General features: G+C 37.4%; 1 pseudogene; it reads left to right on the top strand.

Annotated features, from left to right (window-relative positions):
* Positions 1–4298: 4298 nt before the first annotated feature.
* Positions 4299–5598, top strand: LOC138156960 (E3 ubiquitin-protein ligase RNF14 pseudogene; annotated as a pseudogene).
* Positions 5599–22658: the final 17060 nt, after the last annotated feature.

The following is a 22658-nucleotide window of genomic DNA, read 5'->3' on the forward strand; positions in this document are numbered from 1 at the left end:
GGGAGGGAGGAAGGAAGGGAGGGAGGGAGGAAGGAAGGAGAGGGGAGGGAAGAAAGTTAATTAAAGTTATTATGACTTCATTTTCTTTGTAATATACTTCCCAGCACATTGTTTTGCATGCAATAAACAATCAGTATAACTTTATTAAATTCACTTGAACTTTATATAGAACAGAAAGTGTTTATGAATGCCAATGAAAAAGAACTTTGTACCCTGACTGCTAGTGATAGGACAACTTGCTAGATATCTGGGGCAAGACCATTAGCTAAGGAGGAGAATTAGTGTTCCAAAGCCTTACCCAGGGCATTTCCACTCAGGGACATTTTTGCCTATTTCTCAGGGACATATCATAATTGCTTGTACTTTTATAGCACTTAAAGGTTTAAAAAAATGTTTTTTATATGTTATCCTATTTCATCCTCACGCAGCCCTGTGAGGTATATGCTATTCAAATTTACTGATGAAGAAACTGAAATTGAATGAGGTTAAGGGGTTTGCCCAGAGTCACAATAGCTAATAAATGTCTAAGTTGTACTTCCTGACTACAAGTTCAGCATCGTACCCACTGACCCACCTAGCTGCCCATCCGAACACACAAGATACGTTAAACAAATATTTTATCTATAAAGTAGAAAATGCCAGCTTTCTTTTGCTGTTTTTGCTTTTGTTTCTGTTTTTTCAGGGACAGGGCTGGCTTGAGGGGAGTGTACAGCAGAAAAGAGGAGGAGTTGGTTAGGTGAGAACAGCTCTTACCATGAGTTAGTTTGGTCATAGTAGGATTTTGCTGATTTAAAAGCAGCAAGAGTTTTATTTGATGGAAAAGACATTCCATTTGTTAATAGGGCATCTTTATCCACAATAAGTATAACAAATAAAGAATTGCATAATAATTGAAAAATAATTTAGGGAAAGATAATTTATTTTGAAGTACTTTCACATCTGAGGAAAAAATAGGAATAATATAGATCATGCTGCTCAGTCACTAAAAATAATCACCCATCCTTTCAAAGATAAGAGTCATTCTTGAACCAATTTCCTAGAGAAAGGAAAAAAGAAAGCAAAACATTTCTAAAAAAAATTCCAAAGAAGAATTAATAAATATAAATGGTTTGTTTCTTTAAAAAGAAGACCTAAAATGTTTAATATATTGGCCAAATGAAGAGAAGCATTTGTTCTATGGGGATCTTTTTATTTTTATCACATGATGCAGAAAGACAAATCTTAAGTTCCTCTTTGTCACAGCATTATTTTTCTTAATGCATACATGGGTTCTTTCTCCCTCCACTGTGACTTGGAAAAAATGAAATAAGCATTTCACAACAAATGCTTCTCTTAGTTTGGCCAAAACATTATCTTCTTTCTTAAAAAAAAATATTTGTAGTTCTTGATTTGTTCTGCTGGATTTTACTTCCAATACTGAACTGCTACCTAAATTCTCAGTGAGTAAGCAAGTTCATTGCATGTTCTAAACCTGAAAATCACCCTGCAGATTTCATAATTTCAGTTTTGCCTAACTCATCCACTTTATAATCAATTGCAAAGACACTGATGTCATCAAATGAAGTATTTGCAGAGAAAACTACCCTACTTCAGACTAGTGAAATAAACTAGGAAGACATGAAGGTACATTCTGCTAAGACTAAAAAGTTTAGATAAAAACCTAAATAGTTTTCCTGTTGCACTTGCCTAAAATGAATATTGATAACCCCATGCAGACTGTTAAATTGTAATGATTTTGAAGTCCAAACTCTGAACACTGTTTCTCCAGAGGAAACCTGATTACATGGCACATTCATAAAAAACAGAGTGCCTTAATTGGAAGTCTCCCGTCATCTGCACACTTGCTTCCCGGCATACATGAAATGATCAATGGAAAAGCAGGGTCAATCTAGGCAGACTGTGAGTGAAATTAAAATAATAAAATGTCTAAACATTTAACTGCAAATAGGAAATCTTTATACCCACCCACACCCTATTCTGTATGATAAAGTGAAGGCACAATTATTCATATACCTCAAGTAATTTGCAGGCTCCATACAAAATCTCATTTAAAATAAGAAATTGCTATTTCTGCACATTTATTCTACCAAATGCCAGCTAATTGCTGCAATGGCCATTATAAAGAATAATTTTCGCTTAGTAGGAAAAAAAAAGGAATGAAGAGAACATTTTCTGGTTTTGTTCCACTGCGAAGGCTCTATTCAGTCAATACTGAATGCACAGCATTTCCCTGCTACATTTATTATGCTGAGAGGTCAAGTATTACACAGCATCTTGTATTACGCTTTGCATGCTAAGTATTTCACTTCACAAATTGACCCTTCGGTGTACTTACTACATAATGCTTTAAAAACCCAGCTAAAATGCAGGACAATTAGCAATACTTTCACTACCAGTTAACAATGGGAACACCAATGTAGGTGATTGCATTTACAGTGTTGCTTTCTTCACAAAACATTTTTGACACATTAAGGTACTTTGGAATTGTGCAATACCAGTCCTCTCTTATGAATGGCTTTCCAGCATTTGCAGAGAGAAACAGTTACTGTATTTTAGAGCTTAATTGAAAAGAATTCAGCCACGGCCTATGAAGCACCAATTAGGGTGATATTATATCATAAAATGCTGTAATATCCATTTTCAGACTTGTGCATCCGCCAATACAAAGTAGGGCACAATTAAAAAGGTATACAGTTTAAACTCTTGAAACTGTTAAATTTAATTAGAAGTTCAGTATGAGAAAAAAAAAAGTAGAAAGGGGAAAAAAGCAGAGAAAGAGGAAGTTCTCTGTGAGGCTAGAAGACGCGCAGGCACTAGCTGCCTATTATGACCACATAAGCTGGTCCATCCACTTTAAAGCACCTTTTCGTTAGTTGTAACTGGGGATTGTTTGCTTTGTCCCCAGTGACAAGTTTCTAGGGTCAGATGAATATTCATGTAAAGCGTGAAGTGCTGCTTTTCAGTCACTCTGATGTCTGCTGACATCTGTGAGGGATGGCTTGAAAAACCTTGCATTTGGTGAGCAAAGAGGGAGTGTGGTATTGACGTTCTGTAGCTCACACAGCTCCAACACAATTAAAAGGGAGTTAACTGTTTTGCTTCTCATTGAGATAAGAAATAGATAATTGTGAAATGAAACAGACATAGCTAGATTGCTAGCAAAGATCCTTGTAGGTGTGGCTCCTATCATAATATTTAAATAATTGAACCTATATGAACTCTTATACCAAGGTTCCTGCTTATAGGTAATTATTGGTGGTAGAACAGCAAGAACTAAGTCTTAGTGCAGAGCAGGTTGGACTGGTAGAGTACTTCTTCTTAGAAATCCTGATTACATCTATTTCAATTCACTTTAATATGCTCACAAGGTAGGGCTTATTTTGAAGTCCACTGGGTAAATGAGGATAGCACACATTTAATTTGCATAGTATATAGATTGTTCACACTTGTGGAGAATGTGTGTGTGTGGGGGAATACAGAACAAAAACTAGCAACATCCTGGACATAGAAAATTTTTTGACCAACTAAAAAGAGTAGAAATATCTCTTTGATTAAATGAAGATGAAATGTGTTGGAATGATCTCTGGTGAGTTAAATTCCAGTATTCTGAAAGGATGGAATGAGAAAATAAATGAAAATACACATAAAAACCTTCCCTGTTTCTGGTTTGAAATGCAGCCACGCTGAAGTCTCAGGGACAGACTTATCTGTTTTTATCATCCCACAGACTGATCTCAGGAAGAACTGGATGACTACATGAGTCATCAGATATATGCAATATTTCAATAGTCTTAAACAAAGTATCATCATTTCCTCTCTCCCAATCCAGTGAAAGTACATTTCTCAAATCTCTCTTCATGCTTCTAGAGGAGGAAAAATATTGTATAAGATCCCAGAAAGCTCTCCTAACAACTGTCCTAAATAACTCAGAAGAAACATTAGCTGGGCATAATAGTTGATGTACTACCTTTGATTGGATCATAGATCATAGGACCATGGGCTCATAGACCCAGAGCTTAGAGGTATTTTAATTTAACCTCCTCTTATTCAACCCCCTTCTAATAGAAGATGTCTTAGAGACATTCCAATTAGACCCCTCCATTTTGTACAGGAAGATTCATCTTTGTGAGTTCAAATCTGACTTCAGGAATGTACTAAATGTGTTTCTCTGGGCAAGTCATTTAATCCTGGTTGCTTCAGTTTCCTCATCTGTAAAATGAGCTGGAGGAAATGGCAAGATTGAAACCACTCAACAAAACCAACATTTTATAGATGAAGAAATGAGGACTGAAGATTCTGTTCTGTTGCTCTGTGGTTAGAGGAAGCTGCCTGCCAGGCCAGGAGAGAATAAGAAAGGAAAAGAAAAGGAAGAATAAAAGGGAAATTAAATATCGTTAGAAGACCGAGAAGCCCAGGAGGATGAATTGCTGGCCTTGGCAAGTATTTATGATGAAGATGAATTTAAAAAAGCAGAGTCTGTTCAAGGTGGAGAAACCAGAATATGTTTGGATTTGCCTCAGAATTTCAAAATATTTGTGAGCGGCAATCCAACGGAGTGTCTCCAGAATGGTGGCTTTGAATATACAATTTGCTTTCTGCCTCCACTTATGCTGAATTTTGAACTTCCACCAGATTATCCATCAACCTCCCCTCCAGCATTCACCCTCAGGGACAAATGGCTTTCACCAACTCAGCTAACTGCACTGTGCAAGGATTTAGACAACCTGTGGGAAGAACATCGTGGCTGTGTGGTCCTGTTTGCTTGGATGCAGTTTCTCAAAGAAGAAACCCTAACATACCTAAACATTGCCTCTCCCTACGAGCTCAAAATGGGCCCCCCGGGGAGTGTACAGAGCAGGACGTCTCTGGCTCCTCCTAACACTGAACTAGATTTGGCCGGGGGGGGGGGGGAGAGGAGGGGCAGCTGGCACTATAGTAGACCAGGAAGAATTTGTGGATGAGAGAGCTGTGCAGGATGTGGAGTCTTTGTCCAGCCTCATACGGGAAAACTTAGACTTTGATCAAGCTCAGCAGAAAAAGTGCTTTAACAGTAAGATGTACCTATGCAATATCTACTTTTGTGAGAAGTTGGGCAGTGAGTGTATGTACTTCCTGGAGTGCAGGCATGTCTACTGCAAAGCCTGTTTGAAGGACTACTTTGAAATCCAGATCAGGGATGGCCAGGTGCACTGTCTCAACTGTCTAGAACCAAAGTGCTCCTCTGTTGCTACTCCTGGCCAGGTTAAAGAACTGGTGGAAGAAGAGTTGTTTGCATGTTATGACCGACTTCTTCTATAGTCTACTTTCGACTTGATGGCAGATGTAGTGTATTGTCCCAGGCCATGCAGTCAGACTCCTGTCATGAAAGAACCAAGATGTACAATGGGCATCTGTTCCAGTTGCAATTATGCCTTCTGTACACTTTGTAAAATGACTTATCATGGAGTTTCTCCATGTAAAGTAACTGCAGAGGTGGAAGCTAAAGCTCGTTTTAATTCTTTCAATTTGCTATACTGAGGTAGAGATGGAAACTGGATACAGAGAGGTTTAAGATATTAATAAAATTGAGAAGAAGCCTAAAAATCCTAAAAAATATATAATAAATGAGGACTGAAAGTGCCACTATTACTAAGTGGTACATCTGGGATTCAAAGTTTAGCATTCTACAGTCAAAATTTTTTTATTTAATTTGTGTGGGTATTCTGTTTCCCTATCTGTAAAATGGGAATAATAATAATAACCTACCTATAAAGAATTTTTGATTGGATCAAATGAGATAATAAATGAAAACAACGTTGGTTGACGTTATCTTTCTCTCAAGCAGCACAGATCTGAGCCTCCTCTATACCTTGTTCTTTATGAGTTGTCATAGCCAAAAAATAAATATGGTGTCTATTGTGCAGGATACCAGCATTATCTCATTGATTCAATTTATGATAGAAAGCATATTTGCAATTTTAAAACTTTGAATAGGTACGTAGGTACCATCTCAGATAATGGTGGCCCCAAAACATTTTCTCTTTTAGAAAATATGGAGCTGAATGATGTCCCAACATTAAATAGTCTTTCCAGGTACTAGTGTCTCTTCCCAAAATTTCTGTTTAATTATTCTGCATATATTTAATGTATAAACATGTTGTTTGCCATAAATGAAAGTAAATTATTTGGGAGAAGGTATTGTTTCATTTTTGTCTTTATACCTCTAGTATCCAGCACAATGCCTAGCAATGTTTATTGATTGACTTGATTGAATGATAAAAAAGAATTTGGTTATAAAGGATTTAATATTGCCCAAGGAAGGATATAGGGGCTATAAACTAAAATGTCTATGCATTTCTCTCAATTTCCTTTTTTGATTTAGTTCTTGATTTATAAGTAAAAATGTAGTATGGGCTCATTTTCCTAACCTGTATTAGACTAGCAGATTAGGTTCCAGAGGAACAGTTGTCTCCCCTCAAAATTCTAGTCATAATCCTGAGTCTGAAGTTCTAATACTGTTATGGGCCCCCATCTAGTATGCTCCCTCCAACTAGTGTCAATCTACAAATTGATATCAATTCACTTTTATAAGGGAATATTTACTGAGAAAATCTATCAGGGATTGAAATTATAAAAATATTACCCAAAAACTGACAGGTGGGAGAGCTCTTTATTTACTCCTTAGGGGAGGGAGTAGGTTCAAATCTACAGGAAAAATGTTATCAGGTATATAAAGAATACATGAGGTTTGAGATATATAATGACTCGACCCTAGGAGTCCTTTTCTCCCTTTAAGCAGTCTCTTCCCAAGTCCAATTCAGGAGGCTACTTTGAAGAATGACAAGTTGTTCCTTTGTTCAGTGGGGTTGGATCTTTTCTAGGCGAGGTATCTTGGCAGGCAGGTCAGTTCTCTGCAAGGATGGGCCAAGCAATGCACCAACCAAACTGTTGTGCTGGCTCCTCATCAGACTTGGTTACTGCTACTAACAAATCTAGTTGCCAGCTGGACCTTTGACGACTTTGTTGGATCTCCTCCTCTCACCTGTGGCCTGGGCACTCCCCTCTCAAAATATTCTAAGATTAAGAAAAATAAACACAAAAGAAACAAAAGTGTTATGAGTTCATAGTCACATGGAAGGTGAGGAGCTGGGTAGGATTACTACTTTCCCTCCATCTATTTTGTGACTTTCAGCAGTTCTTTCCATTCTTGCTGCTAGAAAGGAAAAGAAAAAAAGGACCAAGGGAGGGAAATAGCCACCCTTTTGAATTCAAACTTAATTCTGTCTCTGGGCCTCCTGAATCATCAGTCCTTGTCTCATTAGTCATCAGAAGACTTCATCATTATACTGTATTAGCCTCTTAATCACTCATGGCAAGAATTAGTCTCACCAGACCTTAAGGAACTGTATTGGAAGAAATCAGAAAATATTGGGCTTATTCATTATTCAGAAGGACAAATTTGAGTATACTCTAAGGACTGGGCCTTGATTGGTTGGTCTCCTGATTATAATAGAAAGAAAACAAACTACTGTGAGGAAAGAGTCAAGAGAAAGAAAGTTATTATTGTTCATTGTTGTTGCTTAAAATAACAATTCAAGAGTCTAATGGGTTAATTTCAAAAAGGGGCATTGATATAATTAATTAGTAAGTTTGGTCTTGGGGGCAGCTAGGTAGTGCAGTAAATAGAGCTTGAAATCAGGAAGACTCATCTTCATGAGAAATGGGAATTCACTCCAGTCATTTCAATTGTGTCCAACTCTTTGGGACCCTATTTGGAGTTTTCTTTGCAAAGATACTAGAGTGATTTGCCTTTTCCTTCTCTTTCCTTCTACCCGTTCACTATATTAACAGACAGATAGATTATACTCGTGTTAGAAAGTACATCCAACTAAAATAGAGACAGAAACCAAGTACACAGAGATGGGTTATCCACTTTACAACTCTGTGAATTCTGAAAGGCTGAAAGACTTTAAGAAATCATAGGCTTCACCAAAGCAGCAGACACAAGGTGAACAAAGATCTGGGACTCTAGAAGGCCACTTATCCTCAGTGCTTCAAAGAGAGCAATATCTGTAGGGAACTGCTTGAGGATTCCATGAAGGAAGAAAAATATTTCCAGAAATCTGGAGTTTTGACTTACCCCTATATCAATACATTCTCCACATATATTCTCACTTTACTATAATTTCAAATCCGCTCTCCCGATGTGTGTAGAAGGGGAGAGTAGTCTTTGATTTGGGAAAACTGTTTGTTGTAACAATTGTCTTCACTACACCTGCTTGGTAAACAAATACTATTTGATGTTTTACCTGTGGACTTCTGGAACGGATGGCTGCCTGTACTGGAGGCAGATCACTCACTGTCACATACTTACTCTACCAAAAGCCTGAAGTTTGCACCAGGCCAAACAATGATCAATAAATCTAATAAGAAACTGGAGTTAGTGAATTCTTCCACTCTAGAAGTTCACAGGAGATCAACCAGAAATCTGAGGGCAATAAGAAAGAGAACAAACCAACAAAGCCAGAGAGAGTATAAGTTGTCTCCCTATGGGGACCACAGAGGCCACATGAATTCTGCAAGATTTTCTGTCTGAAAGGGATTCCTTGAAAAAAGAAACAAGATGGTCAGTTGGTCAGGAAATGCATTGAAGCACCAAAAAGCTACAGCTGCAACAGGCAATGGTCAGTGTGGTACCACAACACTGACAGGTGACATAGGCCTGTGGGTTCTGAAGTCCCTGAGACCCTGTCTTGAGATAGCAGAGAAGGCCTGAAGACCCTCAAAGATTTATGGGATTCCAGCACTGGTAGGTAAAAGATGATATAGGAACATAAAGAGACCCAGAGCAAGGTGAAGGGAGACAAAAAAACTCCACCCAAAAGTCCAAGAAAATGTGGTTCCTGACCTTGGAACAAATGCCACAACAACTGTAAGCTGAGACTCAAAACAAAGTATTGATTTTTTGTGAAGACTACATGAATACCTAGAAGAAATGAAGCAAAAGATTTTTTTTAAAGAAATAAAACTGTGGGGTGATCGGAGCTAAGATTGCAGAGGAAAAGCAAGAACTTGCTTGAGCTCATTTGCCAATCAACTCCAACACCTCAAAAAATGACTCTAAAGAAATTTTGGAGCTATAGAACCCACAAAATGACAGAGTTAAATACATGTCCAGACAAAGTCACCCTGGAAAAATGAAAGGAAGGATCTATCACAACCAGGCTAGGAGTAGAGCACAGACTCCTGTGGGATACACAGGCACAGACCAACAGCAGAAACCGGGCTGGTGTAGACCTCAGGGGACTGAATCACTGGCAGCTGTGATGGTTTCCAGACTTCTTAACCTACAAACACTAAAGAGAAAGTAAAAGGTCAGTGGGGAAACTCTCCTGGAACTGGGTGAGAGAAGAGCACAGTTCAGTCCCTCCCTCCCTGGCAGTAGTTATGTTGACAGCTTCAGCAGCAGCAACAGTGGCAGCAGCAGCAACAGCAGTGGCTTCTTCCAAAGCGCCAGGGCCACAGCGGGTGGGGGAACAAAGGGACTAATCAGAGGGCAACTGCAAGAATCTCTTTGCTGGTGCTGAGGCAGGATTCTTGCTTTGCCTTCCTAGGATCTTGGTTACAGTCTTGGGCAACTGTCCTGGGGTGAGGAAGAGCACTGGAATGGCAGACCTTGTGGCGACTGTGGAGAAGGAGTACTCACAGTTCTGAGACAGGTGTCTAGAAATAACTCTGACAACAGCTGCACAAAACTCCAGAAATCTAGGACACAATATACTCCACTCTGGAAGCAGAGTTCTACTGTGGCAAAAGCTCAAAAGTCAAGTAATTGGCTGGTAAAATGAGCAAACAGAAGAAAAGAAATCAGATCATAGAATCTTTTATTGGTGACAAAGAGGATCAAAAGAGAACCAGAGGAAGATAACAAAATCAATAGTCCTGCATCAAAAGCCTCCAAGAAAAATATGAATTGGTCACAGGCCACGGAGGAGCTCAAAAAAGCTTGAAAATCTTTTGAAGATTTGAAAATCAAGTAAGAGAAGTAGAAGAAAAATTGGGAAGAGAAATAAGAGTGATGCAAGAAAATTATGAAAAACAAGTCAACAGCTTGCTAAAGGAGACCATAAAAAATATTGAAGAAAATAATATCTAAAAAATAGATTAACTCAAATGGCAAAAGAGGTCCAAAAAATCAATGAGGAGAACAATGCCTTAAAAAGGCAAAATTGGCAAATGGAAAAGGAAGTCCAAAAACTCAGTGAAGAAAATAATTCCTTTAAAATTAGAATGGGTCAAATGGAAGTTAATGATTTTACGAAAAATCAAGATATTATAAAACAGATCCAAAAGAATGAAAAAATAGAAGACAATGTGAAAAATTTCATTGAAAAAATAACTGAGCTGGAAAATAGATCCAGGAGATATAATTACTGGGCTACATAAAAGTCATGATTAAAAAAAAAGAGCCTAGAAATCATCCTTCTAGAAATCACCGAGGAAAACTGTCCAGCTATTCTAGAAATGGAGAGTAAAATAGAAATGGAAAGAATCCACCAACTGCCTCTTGAAAAAGATCCCAAAAAGAAAACTCATGGTAATACTATAGCCAAATTCCAGAATTCCTAGGTCAAGGAGAAAATATTACAAGTAGCCAGGAAGAAACAATTTGAGAATTGTGGAAATATAATCAGGATAATACAAGATCTAGCAGCTTCTACATTAAGGTATCTAGGGGTTTGGAATATGATATTCTAGAGGTCAAAGGAACTAGCATTAAAACTAAGAATCACCTACCCAGGAAAACTGAGTATAATACTTCAGGGAAAATATATATTCAATTAAATAAAGCACTTTCAAGCATTCTTGATGAAACGAACAGAACTGAATAGAAAATTTGGACTTTAAATACAAGAATCTAGAGATGCATGAAAAGGTAAACAAGAAATAGAAACCATAGGGAACTTATTAAAGTTGAACTGTTTACATTCCTAAATGGAAAGATGATATTTGTTACTCATGAGACTTTTCTCAGTATTAGGAAAGTTGAAGGGAATATGTGTGTGTGTAAATATGTACGTGTGTATGTGTATATACCAACACATATCTACATACACACATATGTGTGTACATATATATGTGTGTATGTATGTGTGTGTATATGTGTGTATATGTATACATACACAGGGGGCACAGGGTGAGTTGAATATGAAGGGATCATATATAAGAAATAAAATTAAGAGGAGAGAGAGAAATTTATTGGGAGAGAGAGAAAGAATGAGTCTAATGATAATGGAACTTGAAGATCTTCCCTGCCCCTTGTATTTGCAATCAAACAGGTATTTAGCACTTAGTTTCAAGTCAAGTACTAAGACCCAGAACTTGTGATTCCCATAGTGGGATGGACTTGTTTACATAACAGGAAGGGCCAGAACAGGGGGGATCTAATACTATATATAAGGAAAAGCCCAAGCTGAGAGAGGCCAGAACTTCTGGGAGAGAGTATCTGGAGGCTGGGCTGCTACTGCTGGAGAGAGAGAAGAGAACTGAGAACTGAACTGAGAAATGAGAAGAACTGAGAAATGAGAAGAGAGGAGAACTAGGAGGGGGAATGGCTGTGGTGGCTGTACTTTGTCGGTTTTGATGTTACTTTGTCAGATTCGTCTGCTGTTAGAGGACAGTGCTGTTGTTACAGAAGCCCTGAGAACTTGCTGCTTGTTCAGAAGCCCTGAAAAAGGATTTTCTTGTTGTATGTTTACAGAAATCCTGAAGGAAGGTCTTGCTGATTATTTCAGAGGTCCTGGGACTATACTGATGATTTGTGTTGATTCCTCAGACCTTGTTGTTGGGTCCATATTAATTTCACAGGCAGAAAGTGAATTGATGATGGTGACAGCAATGTGCATAATTATTACTGTGACTTTGTTAAGCCTTGTCTTCCCAGGAACAGAAACTGTGAAGGACTTGGGCTGGACCAGACACTATAAGATTCAATATGGAACAGGAACTGCTTAAGAAGCTGGACAAAGAACTGGAAACTGTCTTCCTTTTAACCCAGGTGGCAGTTGGATAGATTTGGGCAGGAGCTGGGACCATGGAAGAGGAACCATGGAAGCTGAGAGCATGCCTTGAGTCAAGATGAAAAGACCTCTCCTTGGGTATTTAACACAAAGTGAGAAAATCATGACTTACTGTGGCCTAGGGGGTAGAGAAAACTGACCTTTATGTTTAGATGATTGAGTTAAGGATTTCTCCATTTAAGAAGAAAGAGGACTTTTTGATTGAAGAGATTAAGACAATTCCACCTAGGGGTTAAGGACCTTGACCTTTGTACTTTGTGTCAATTAAGGAGGCTTGCCTCCTTAAGGTTGATTGAATTAAGGACTTACTAAATGAATGTTATCTTTTGTTTAAAACTATGTGACCATTTTGATGAAAACTATGTGGCAATTTTTTTTGATAAGTTGTTAAATTATAACATTGTGAATGCTGCACTTTGATTTCTGTGAATACTTTGCCTTAATATGTTGCTGAATAGAGAGTTCACTCTACTGTGTAAACAGAACCTTGAAGCTGTTCACAGAAGCAATCCTCTGGAAAGCTGCTTGTGCTTGGCTTTACAATAGACTAAATTATCTCACATAAAAAGGCAAGAAAAAGCTCTTGCAATGGAGGGGAAGAGCAGAGAGGTTAAAGGAAATGAGTCAACCTTATTCTCATTGGATGTGGCTTAAGAAGGGAATAATATACACACTCAATCCAGTATCTTAACCTATGGGAAAGTAGGAAGGAAGAGGATAAGAGAGGGGGATGATAGAAGGGAGGCCAGATTAGGGGAGGGGGTAATCAGAAGCAAACACTTTTGAAAAGGAACAGGGTCAAAAGAGAAAAAAAGAATAAATGGGGAGCAATATAAGATGTAGGGAAATATAGTTAGTGTTTAACACTATGACTATTATGGAAATTTTTTGCATAACTATACATGTATAATCTATATTGAATTTCCTATCTTCTCAATGGGGGTTGGTGAGGAGAGAAGAAGAAAGAGAATATGGAACTCCAAATTTTAAAAACAAATGTTAAAATAATTGTTTTGACATGCAACCAGAAAATAAGATGTGTAGACAATGGGGTATAGAAATCCCACTTGACCTATAAGAAACTATGGGGTAAGGGGAGATAGAAGAGAGGGCAGACTGGGGAAAGGGTAATCAGTATGCTTGATATCTTGGGATGGGGGGTAGGGGAGAGACTGGGAGAAAATTTGGAACTCAAAATCTTGTGGACATGAATGTTGAAAACGAAAATTAAATAAATAAATAAAATTTTGGAGGAAAGAGTTGCTAAGAGAATAAATAGCTTAGAAAAGAAATTGGCAAGCATTACTCAAGAAGTGAACTAGAAATGAAAACTATAATTGCCCAAACAGAAATCAGCGACTATACAAGAGAATAAGAAATATTATAACAAAATCAAAAGATTGAAAAAATGTAAGAAAATTTAAGATCTATAATATTAAAAAAAAACTGACCCAGAAAACATCAAGGACAAACAGCTTAGTAAATATTGGACTCCCTGAAAACCATGATAAAAAAAAGCCTAGACACATTTCAAGAAATCATAAATGAAAACTGCCTAGATGCATTAGACTCAGTCAAAGCAAAGATAGAACCTACCCATCACCTCCAAAAGGAGCCCCATAAGCAAAAGAACTAGGAATAGTGTAGCCAAAATCCATAACTCCTAATTCAAAGAAAAAATACTGCAAACTGCCAAAAAAAAACGTAGTTTAAGTACTAAGAAATAACCTGTCAGCAAAATGTGAGGAGATAAAGGAGATATTGGGGCAGCTAGATGGTCTATTGGATATATAGTGCCAGGTCTGGAGTCTGGAAGATGGATCTTCCTGAGTTAAAATCTCACCTTAGACTTATTAGCTAGTGACCCTGGGCAAGTCAGTTAAACCTGTTTGCCTCAGTTTTCTCATTTGTAAAAATGAACGAAAGAAGAAAATAGTAAACCGTTCCAGTATCTTTGCCAAGAAAACTCTAAATAGAGGCATGAAGAGTGAGATGTGACTGAAAAAAAAATGACTGAACAACTACAAAGAAAATAGTGGAATACAATATTCCAAAAAGCTAATTCACCCTGCAAAGCTAAGTATAATCATACAGTAGAAAAAAAATTAGTTTTAACAGAGTAGAAGAATTTCACACATTTCTGATGAAAAAAAATTATGTCGGAACATTAAAGTAAAAACCCAAGAGTCCAGAAAAACCTAAGGAAGTAAATTTATCTTAGGAATTGGAAAGAGTTGTATGAGGATGTAGTACTAATATTTCAATTTTTAGAACCTGTCAAAACTTTAATGTTTTCAGAGGGTAAGCAGAGAGTTTAAAAAGTTTAAAAAGAATCAAAGGGTATGTTTATTCTGTTCTAAGAGTTTGAAAAGAGGAAAGAGAAGGAAAATCAATGTAGAGATAAAGCTTATTGTGATCTTTGCACTTCAAGTCTGTGTAAGACAGGGTAACCTAGTCTCCTAAAAAGATAGATGTATAGATTAGATAGATGGATGGATGGATGGATAGATTAGATAGATAGATAGATAGATAGATAGATAGATAGATAGATAGATAGATAGATAGATAGATAGACAGACAGACACACAGACAGGCAGGCAGGCAGACAGACAGACAGACAGACAGACAGACAGACAGATAGATAGATAGATAGATAGATAGATAGATAGATAGATAGATAGATAGATAACATATCACACTAGAAGGAAGGGTTGGAAGGGAGTGGGAATCAGATGAACAATATTATTATCTGAAGTGGACAAAGAGGGCTGATCATACAGAGTTCAGTGTCAAAGACATCAAACTCAAAATGGAGTTTTCTTTATCAGAGGCTTGCTTATAAAGATTTATTTTTCCCACATAATTTTAACTGCAATTATTTTATTTGGGAAAAAAACTTCAATTATATGTAATCAAAATACTCATTTCATTTTCTTTGATTCAAAAAATATCCCCACATCTAAGTTTGGAAAGGTATGTCCTCTGCTCCTCTACTTTATAACGCGACTTTTTAATTCAAGGTAATATATTCATTTGGAAGTGATTGCGAAATGTTGGTCTAAACTTAATTTCCACTAGATTATATTCCCATAGTTGGTGGAGTAGAAAGAGGACTTCCCCATGGCTCCTCTTCCACCTCCTCCAATTCATGTAAAAAAAATGGCTCTAAACAAACTTTGGAGCTACAGAACCCACAAAATTACAGAGAGAAGCTAACTTCCTGGTGAAGACACTTCAGCAGGCTGACAGGAAGGGGCCATTGTAGCATTCTGGGTGCAGAGTCCAGGTCCGAGGGAGCCAGAAGTTTTAGCCTCAGGGCAGCCACTACCAGCCGCTGGCTGGAGGGACTTCAGATCACCAGCAGCTGTGGCAGTTTAAATTATCAATACATGGATGCTAAGGACAAAGTGAGAGGTCAGTGCAATGTGGACTTTGAGAACTAGGAGTCTGGGAGTGTGGTCAGGTCTTTGCCACCTGGAGGGAGAAGCAGCTGAGGTGTGACGGCTGTGCAGCTGCCACCACCTGGCTGCTTCAGAGCTCCTTGCCTGCAGATTGGAGGGGGACAAAGCAACCAGTATGAGAGGTAACTGCTCTTGCTTTAACCTGCTTGTATCTGGCTAACTTCCTAGAGTAGAGGGCCTGGGGTATGACTAGTTTGACAGAACATGTGGAGGCTTCAGAAAGGGCATGCAACTAATAGCTCCAGCAGCTGTGAAAACCCCAGTGATTCGGACAAAGCTTCCCTCTCTGCTAGCAGAGTTCTAATGTGGCAAAAAGCCCAAAAGTCAAGTAATTGAGTGGCAACATGAGCAAGCAAAGGAAGCAAAGCAAGCACAACAATCTGACATTACACTCCTATTTTGGAGACAAGAAGGATCAAAGCATGGAAGAGGAGGAAAACAACAAAGTCAGAACTCCTGCCCCAAAAGCTTCCAAGAAAAATATGAATTGGTTACAGGCCATAGAGGAGCTTAAGAAGGATTTTGAAAACCAAATAAGAGAAGTTGAGGAAAAATTGGGAAGAGAAATGAGAATGATGCAAGAAAATCATGAAAAGAGTCAACAACTTTACTGAAGAAAATAACACCTTAAAAATAGATTAACTCCAATGGCAAAAGAGGATCAAAAAGCCAATGAGGAGAAGAATGCCTTAAAAAGCCAAATTTGCCAGATGGAAAAAGAATCTCAAAAGTTCACTGAAGAGAATTATTCCTTCAGAATTAGATTGGAGCAAATGGAAGCTAGTGACTTTGTGAGAAATCAAGATACTATTAAGCAGATCCAAAAAAATGAAAAAAGAGAAGGCAATGTGAAATATCTCGTTAGAAAAACCACTGATCTGGAAAATAGATCAAGGAGAGATAATTTAAAAATCATTGGACTACCTGAAAGCCATGATCTAAAAAAGAATGTAGAAATCATCCTTCAAGAAATTCTCAAGGAAAATTGCCTTGATGTTTTAGCACCAGAGGGCAAAATAGAGGTTGAAAAAATCCACCAATCACCTCTTGAAAAAGATCCCAAAAAGAAAACTCCTAGAAATATTATAGCCAGATTCTGGAGTTCCCAGACAAAGGAGAAAATATTACAACTAGCCAAGAAGAAACAATTTGAATATTGTAGAAATGCAATCAAGATAACACAGTATCTTGCAGCTTGTACACTGAGGGATCAAAGGGCTTGTAATATGATACATCAAGGGAAAATGTGGTCAATCAATGGAATAGAGGACTTTCAAGCATTCATGATGAAAAAAACAGAATTGAAATAAAAAATTTGACATTCAGATACATGAAGCAAGAGAAACATGAGAAGGTAAAGAGGGAAAAGAAATCATAAGGAACTTATCAAAGTTGAAATATTTACATTCCTACATGGAAAAATAATAATTTTAAGTTATGAAAATTTTCTCAGTATGAGAACAGTTGAAACATTATAAATGTATATATATATATGCATGTATGTATATGTATATATGTAGGTATATATACACATACTTATATATGTCTATATAGGAGGGTATTTGGGTGTACGAATACATATGTGAGTGTGTGTATATATATGTACAGGTACACATAGACAGAGGGCACAGGACCATTTGAATCAGAAGGGATGATACTTAAAAGGTGAATTTGAGAGGTGAGAGAGCAATATAATGAGAGGAAATGGGGAGAGACAGTATGGGATAAATTATCTCATATAGAAGTGGTAAGGGTAAACTGTTATAATGGAGAGGAAGAGCAGGAAAGCAAAAGGGAATGAGTCAACTTTACTCTCCTTGAATTTGGCTTAGGGAGGTAATGACATACACACTAAATAGGGTATCTCACCCTACAGAAGAGTAGGGAAGAAGGGGATGAGAGGTAAAATGATGGAGGGGACAGCAGGTTAGGGGGGAGGTAAGTTGGAGGCACACACTTTTGAAAAGGGACAGGATCAAAGTAGAGAATAGAACAAGTGGGGGTGGGATAGGATGGAGGGAAATATAATCAGTCTTTCACAGTATATGAAATGGAAATGTTTTGCATAGCTGCACATTTATAACCTATATTTAATTGCTTATCTTCCTAGTAAGGGTGGGTGATGAGGGAGGAAGGGAAAGAATCTGGAATTCAAAGTTTTAAAATCAAATGTTTAAAAATACATATTATTATTATTATTATTATTATTATTATCATTATTATTTTACATGTAACTGGAAAACAAGATATACAAGGCACTGGGGCATAGAGATCCACTGTGCCCTCCTGGAAAGTCAGAGGGGATAGGGGAAGATGTGGGAGAGAGCAGATTGGGGGAGGGGATATTCAGTGCAGTCACTGTTTTGGGGCAGTGGGTAGGGGAAAATGGGGAGAAAATGTGTAACTCAAAATCTTGTGCAAGTGAATAATGTAAACTAAACATAAACATAAAATTTAATTTTAAAAATAAATAAAAAATGCTCCATGCAAACACATTTGAGGAGGGACAGGGGTCAAAGGAGAGAATAGAATAAATAAGGGGCAGGATAGGATGGAGGGAAATACTGTTAGTTTTTCAGAACATGACTGTTATGGAAGTGTTTTGCATGACCACACACGTATAACCTATACCGAATTGCTTGCCTTTTCAGTGAGTGTGGGTGGGGAGGGAGGAAGGAAGGGAATTTGTAACTCAAAGTTTTAAAAATTAATGTTAAAAATTGTTTTTATATGCAACTGGGAAATAAGATATACAGGCAATGGGGTATAGAAATTTCTTTTGCCCTACAGGAAAATAGAAAGGAAGGGGATAAGAGAAGGGGGGGGGGGGTGAAAGAAGGGAGAGCATTTTGGTGGAAGAGTAATTAGAATGCATGCCATCTTGGGAAAGGCAAAGAAAGAGATGGGGAGAAAATTTGGAACTCAAAATCTTGTGGAAGTGAATGGTGAAAACTAAAAATAAACTAATTTTAAAAATAATTACATTCCCATTTTTTTGGTACCAAATAATGAGATCCTACTCCTGTACTTGGGGTATTTGTGTTTATATAGCACTGGTTCATTTGTTTCTGAAATAACTTGTGTAAATAATTTCTTCCACTGATAAACTTTTCTATTTTTTAACCAATGTCAAATAGTTTTCATGATTACAGCTTCATAATTGCTCCTGTCTTCATGCTTTGCTCTCTAGTGTTTTCTGTCTCCCATCTTCCTCCAGAAACCTTCTTATCCTAGAGATATCTCTATCCTGAGGCTTTCTTTCCTGATTGGGAAGTCCTTGACTCAGACAGCTATTTCATGAGGGCACAAGATATGTTCACTTCATTGCCAGCTCCTCAATCTCCTGAATTCATGAGCTTCTCAATACAAAGAATTCACTACCTTTTCCTTGACTCTGCACGGAAACTTTGCTTTCTAGTTCCCCTTCATGTGCTGTATTCCCCCACTAGAATGTAAACTCTTTGAGTGTAAGGATTATATTTTTTGTTTGTATTTGTATCCTCATTGCTTTGCATAATACCTTGAACATCATAAGTACTTACTATATTCTATATCTGTATCATCTATCTATCTATCTATCTATCTATCTATCTATCTATCTATCATCGTCATCATCTATTGCAGTATAATTGGGTATCTGATAATGCTTTGCCCCATTCTTTCCCACTTTTTTGTATTACTTTTCATAAGATTTTTTAACTTTTTTATCTCCAGATGAATTATATTATTGTTTTTCTAGTTCTCTAAAGTAAATCTTTAGCAATTTATTATAAATTAATATAGGTAATATGGTCATTTTATTATACTGGTATTGCCCAATGATGGTATTTATTATATTGGTATATTGAAAAATTAAAGACTTTCCACTTATTTAAGTCTATCTTTGTTTCTGTAAAAATCTTTTTATATTTGTATTTATATAGTTTACTTGTATGGCCTGGCAGATGGACTCCCCAAAATTTTACAATTCTCCTTTCTATCGTTTCCTGACTGGTTTCATTGTTAATGCGCAGAACAGCTGATAGTTTGTGTGGGTTTAGTTTATATCCTTTGTCTTCCTTTAAGTTATTTCAATTAATTTTTATTTGAATCTCCACTATTCTCTAAGTATATCATCCTATAATCTACAAAAAAGCTGTGATTTTATTCCTTCTTTACCTATGTCTATTTCTTCAATTGCTTTTACTTTTCTTATTTCTAAGACTGGCATTTCTAGAATGATATGAAACAGTAGTTGTGATAATGAGCATCCCATCCCCCCAACATGGAACAGAGAATGACTTTGCAAATATTGAAAAGTCGGATGATTTTAGATTCCCCTATGGACATTCTAAATTATCCCTAGATCAGCAGTAGCTGACAGTTGTGTCTACATGAGGAGCTGGAGACAAACTATACATAATGAGGAAAAACATCTTCAGAACTCTTCAAGGAGAACAGCAGCAAGCCATTCCATGCCTAGGGGGAATGTCATGAAGACATTGTAAAGGGGACAAATGAATTTCCATAAAAAGGACTTACAGAAGCTAAGTTACCTAACCCCTTTGCCAGACATGCTCTAAACTTAAGATCACTTTCTTCTGGATACACTTATAGGAGAGTATGCCCCAAGTTAGGCAGATGTTTGCACCAAACAGTCCTATTATAATACCTTAGTAAATACCCTTAAATAAAATCTAATTAATTCTGATATCAACTGATAATCAATTGGTGAGAGACTCCTGAGCAACAGTAGTAGAAAACAATCCACAACATTTAAGGGGAACCTTAAATGTTCCCCTAGAACCTGGAGGGGAGAAGTAGCCAGGCACCATCTGGAGACCTAGATGGCTGGTGCCAATTGGAGTTGGTATAATAGACTTGTCCACAAATGTAATCATGATTTTATTTGTGACTAAGATGCTATTATATTTATAGTTTTTCTAATATAGAAATAATCATGTATTCCTTGTATAGATCAGAGTATTTAATCTTTTTAATATATAACTGAAGCCTCTGCTAATAGTTTATTCAATATTTTATATCAATATTCGTTAGGAATATTGGTCTTTAATGTTCTTTCTCTGGAATCATATGATTATTAATTTAGAGCTGTAAAAGACCTTATAGGCCATCAGATCCATTTTATAGATAGGGAAACTTATAAAGAAGTTAGGCAATCTCCCTTGGGTGACAATCCTGAGGCAGAATTTGAACCTAACTCTTCTTGATTCCAGGGCCTAGTGCCCTCAGCTTTATGTCTTGTGCTCTTCTTCCTAGCTGACATATTAAAATCATATTTTGCATGATAGAATAATTTTAGGATTATCCATTCTTTTGTGTTTTTTGTAATCATTTAGGTAATGATGGAATTGTTTGCTTAAAGTTTGATAGATTTTACTTATAAGTTCATCTTGGTCCTGATTTGTTATTTCCTTTGGGAGCTCATTTATGTCTCATTCAGTTTCCTTTTTCTTCTTCTCGGAGTATGTTATTTAACTCATTATTTTTTTAAGTTACTCATCTGGGTACTTTTTATTTTTTGCAAAATATTATCTATTTAATTTAAGCTATCATTTTATTATATGTTTGAGCAAAATGATTTCTAATAACTCCCTTTATTTCATTTGTTGTGAATTATTCTTTTTTATACTTAATATTGGTAATGTGATTTTCTTTTCTCTTTTTATAATCAGATTGGTACACCATGATCTAACCATGTCCTGACTCACCTGAAAGAGAAGTCTTTGGGTATCCAGATAGCACTGAAAGGAGGCAGAGCCAAGATGGCAGTGAAAGCAAGAACTCACCTGAACTCCTCTGTGAATTCTGTCAATAACCTCTAAAAATGATTCTGAATGGATTTTAGAGTGGCAGAATCCACTGCGAGATGGAGTGTGGCAGATTTACAGTCCAGGAAATTGTGCACATAGGGCTGGGGAGGAGAAGCATGGAGTGCAGGAGTTGCACCAACTCAGACCTGAGACCAGCCATAACCAAGTTGTAGTAAGCCCAGGCTAGCTGATTCACCCACTGCAGGGGCCATTCCCAGACCTCTTACCAAATGACAGGGGATCTGTCAGAGTTGGGTAAGAGATAAGCATAGGGACCACAGTAGTGATAGCAACTATCCTCGGGGGTATCAACCCACAGTCTGGATGTTTAAAAATCACCTACTGAAACTTCTGGGAGCCAAGAAGGCAGAGTAAACACTAGCTGTTCTAATCCCCCTCCCTGACCCTTAAAACTCAGAGAATATTGCCCCACTGTAAAATCCTGAAATAGTGGAACCAACGGCTGACTTGGAAGTCCTAGAGAAAGTGTGTGACTGAGGCTGTGCCTCAGTGAGAGGTGTCCCAACAAGTCCTGTCTTAGCTGACCAGCAGGAAATCTCAAACCTCAGGGAGATGGACCAGCAAGCACTAACACCAAAACCCCAGGCATGCCTTCATACAACCAGGGTAATCTGCAGACACCAGTGCAGTCTGGCCACCAGAGACTGAACCTGTCTGAGCTCTAGCCCAGGCATACGGAAGCAGAAACGTGACATGACCAGACCACCCTTTCCCCACACTTTACAATGTGAGCTTCAATGTACCTCTGGGGAAACACCCAAAGTCCTGTCTTGGCCTCAGTCTAGACAGCCAGAGGCCACAGCACACAAAGTCAACAACCAGACTCCTAGCTCCAGCATAAGAAGTGGGGGTCAGAACCCTCTGTAGCCCAGAAGCAGAGATCCACTTTAGAAGCCAGGAAATAATCACAATGGGGACAAAAGAAATTGGACAAACAAGGTCAATTGCATGCTATTGTAGCCAGCAAGGAGAACCAAATTTAAAAGATCACAGCATTGACTTTATACCCACATCTGAGACATCAAAAGGGAATATGAACTATTCTCAAGCCCAAAGAACATCCTTGGAAGAGTTCAAGAAGGATTTTAAAGGCCAAATTAGATAGGTAGAAGATAAATTGACCAATTCTTTTAAAATTACAAATGCCAAAATAGAAAAAAAAAATTCAATGAAGAACACAACTCCTTAAAAAGTAAAATTTGTGAAATGGGAAGGGAGGTTCAAAATCTAACAGGAGGAAATAAATCATTAAAAATTAAATCTAAACATATGGAAAAGAAATTTCAAAAATTAACCAAAGAAAA

This window comes from Petaurus breviceps, unplaced genomic scaffold, assembly GCF_028583685.1.
Source record: "Petaurus breviceps papuanus isolate PSGF00001 unplaced genomic scaffold, PetGlider_PUasm1.0 164, whole genome shotgun sequence".
In the NCBI taxonomy this organism is placed as follows: domain Eukaryota; kingdom Metazoa; phylum Chordata; class Mammalia; order Diprotodontia; family Petauridae; genus Petaurus; species Petaurus breviceps.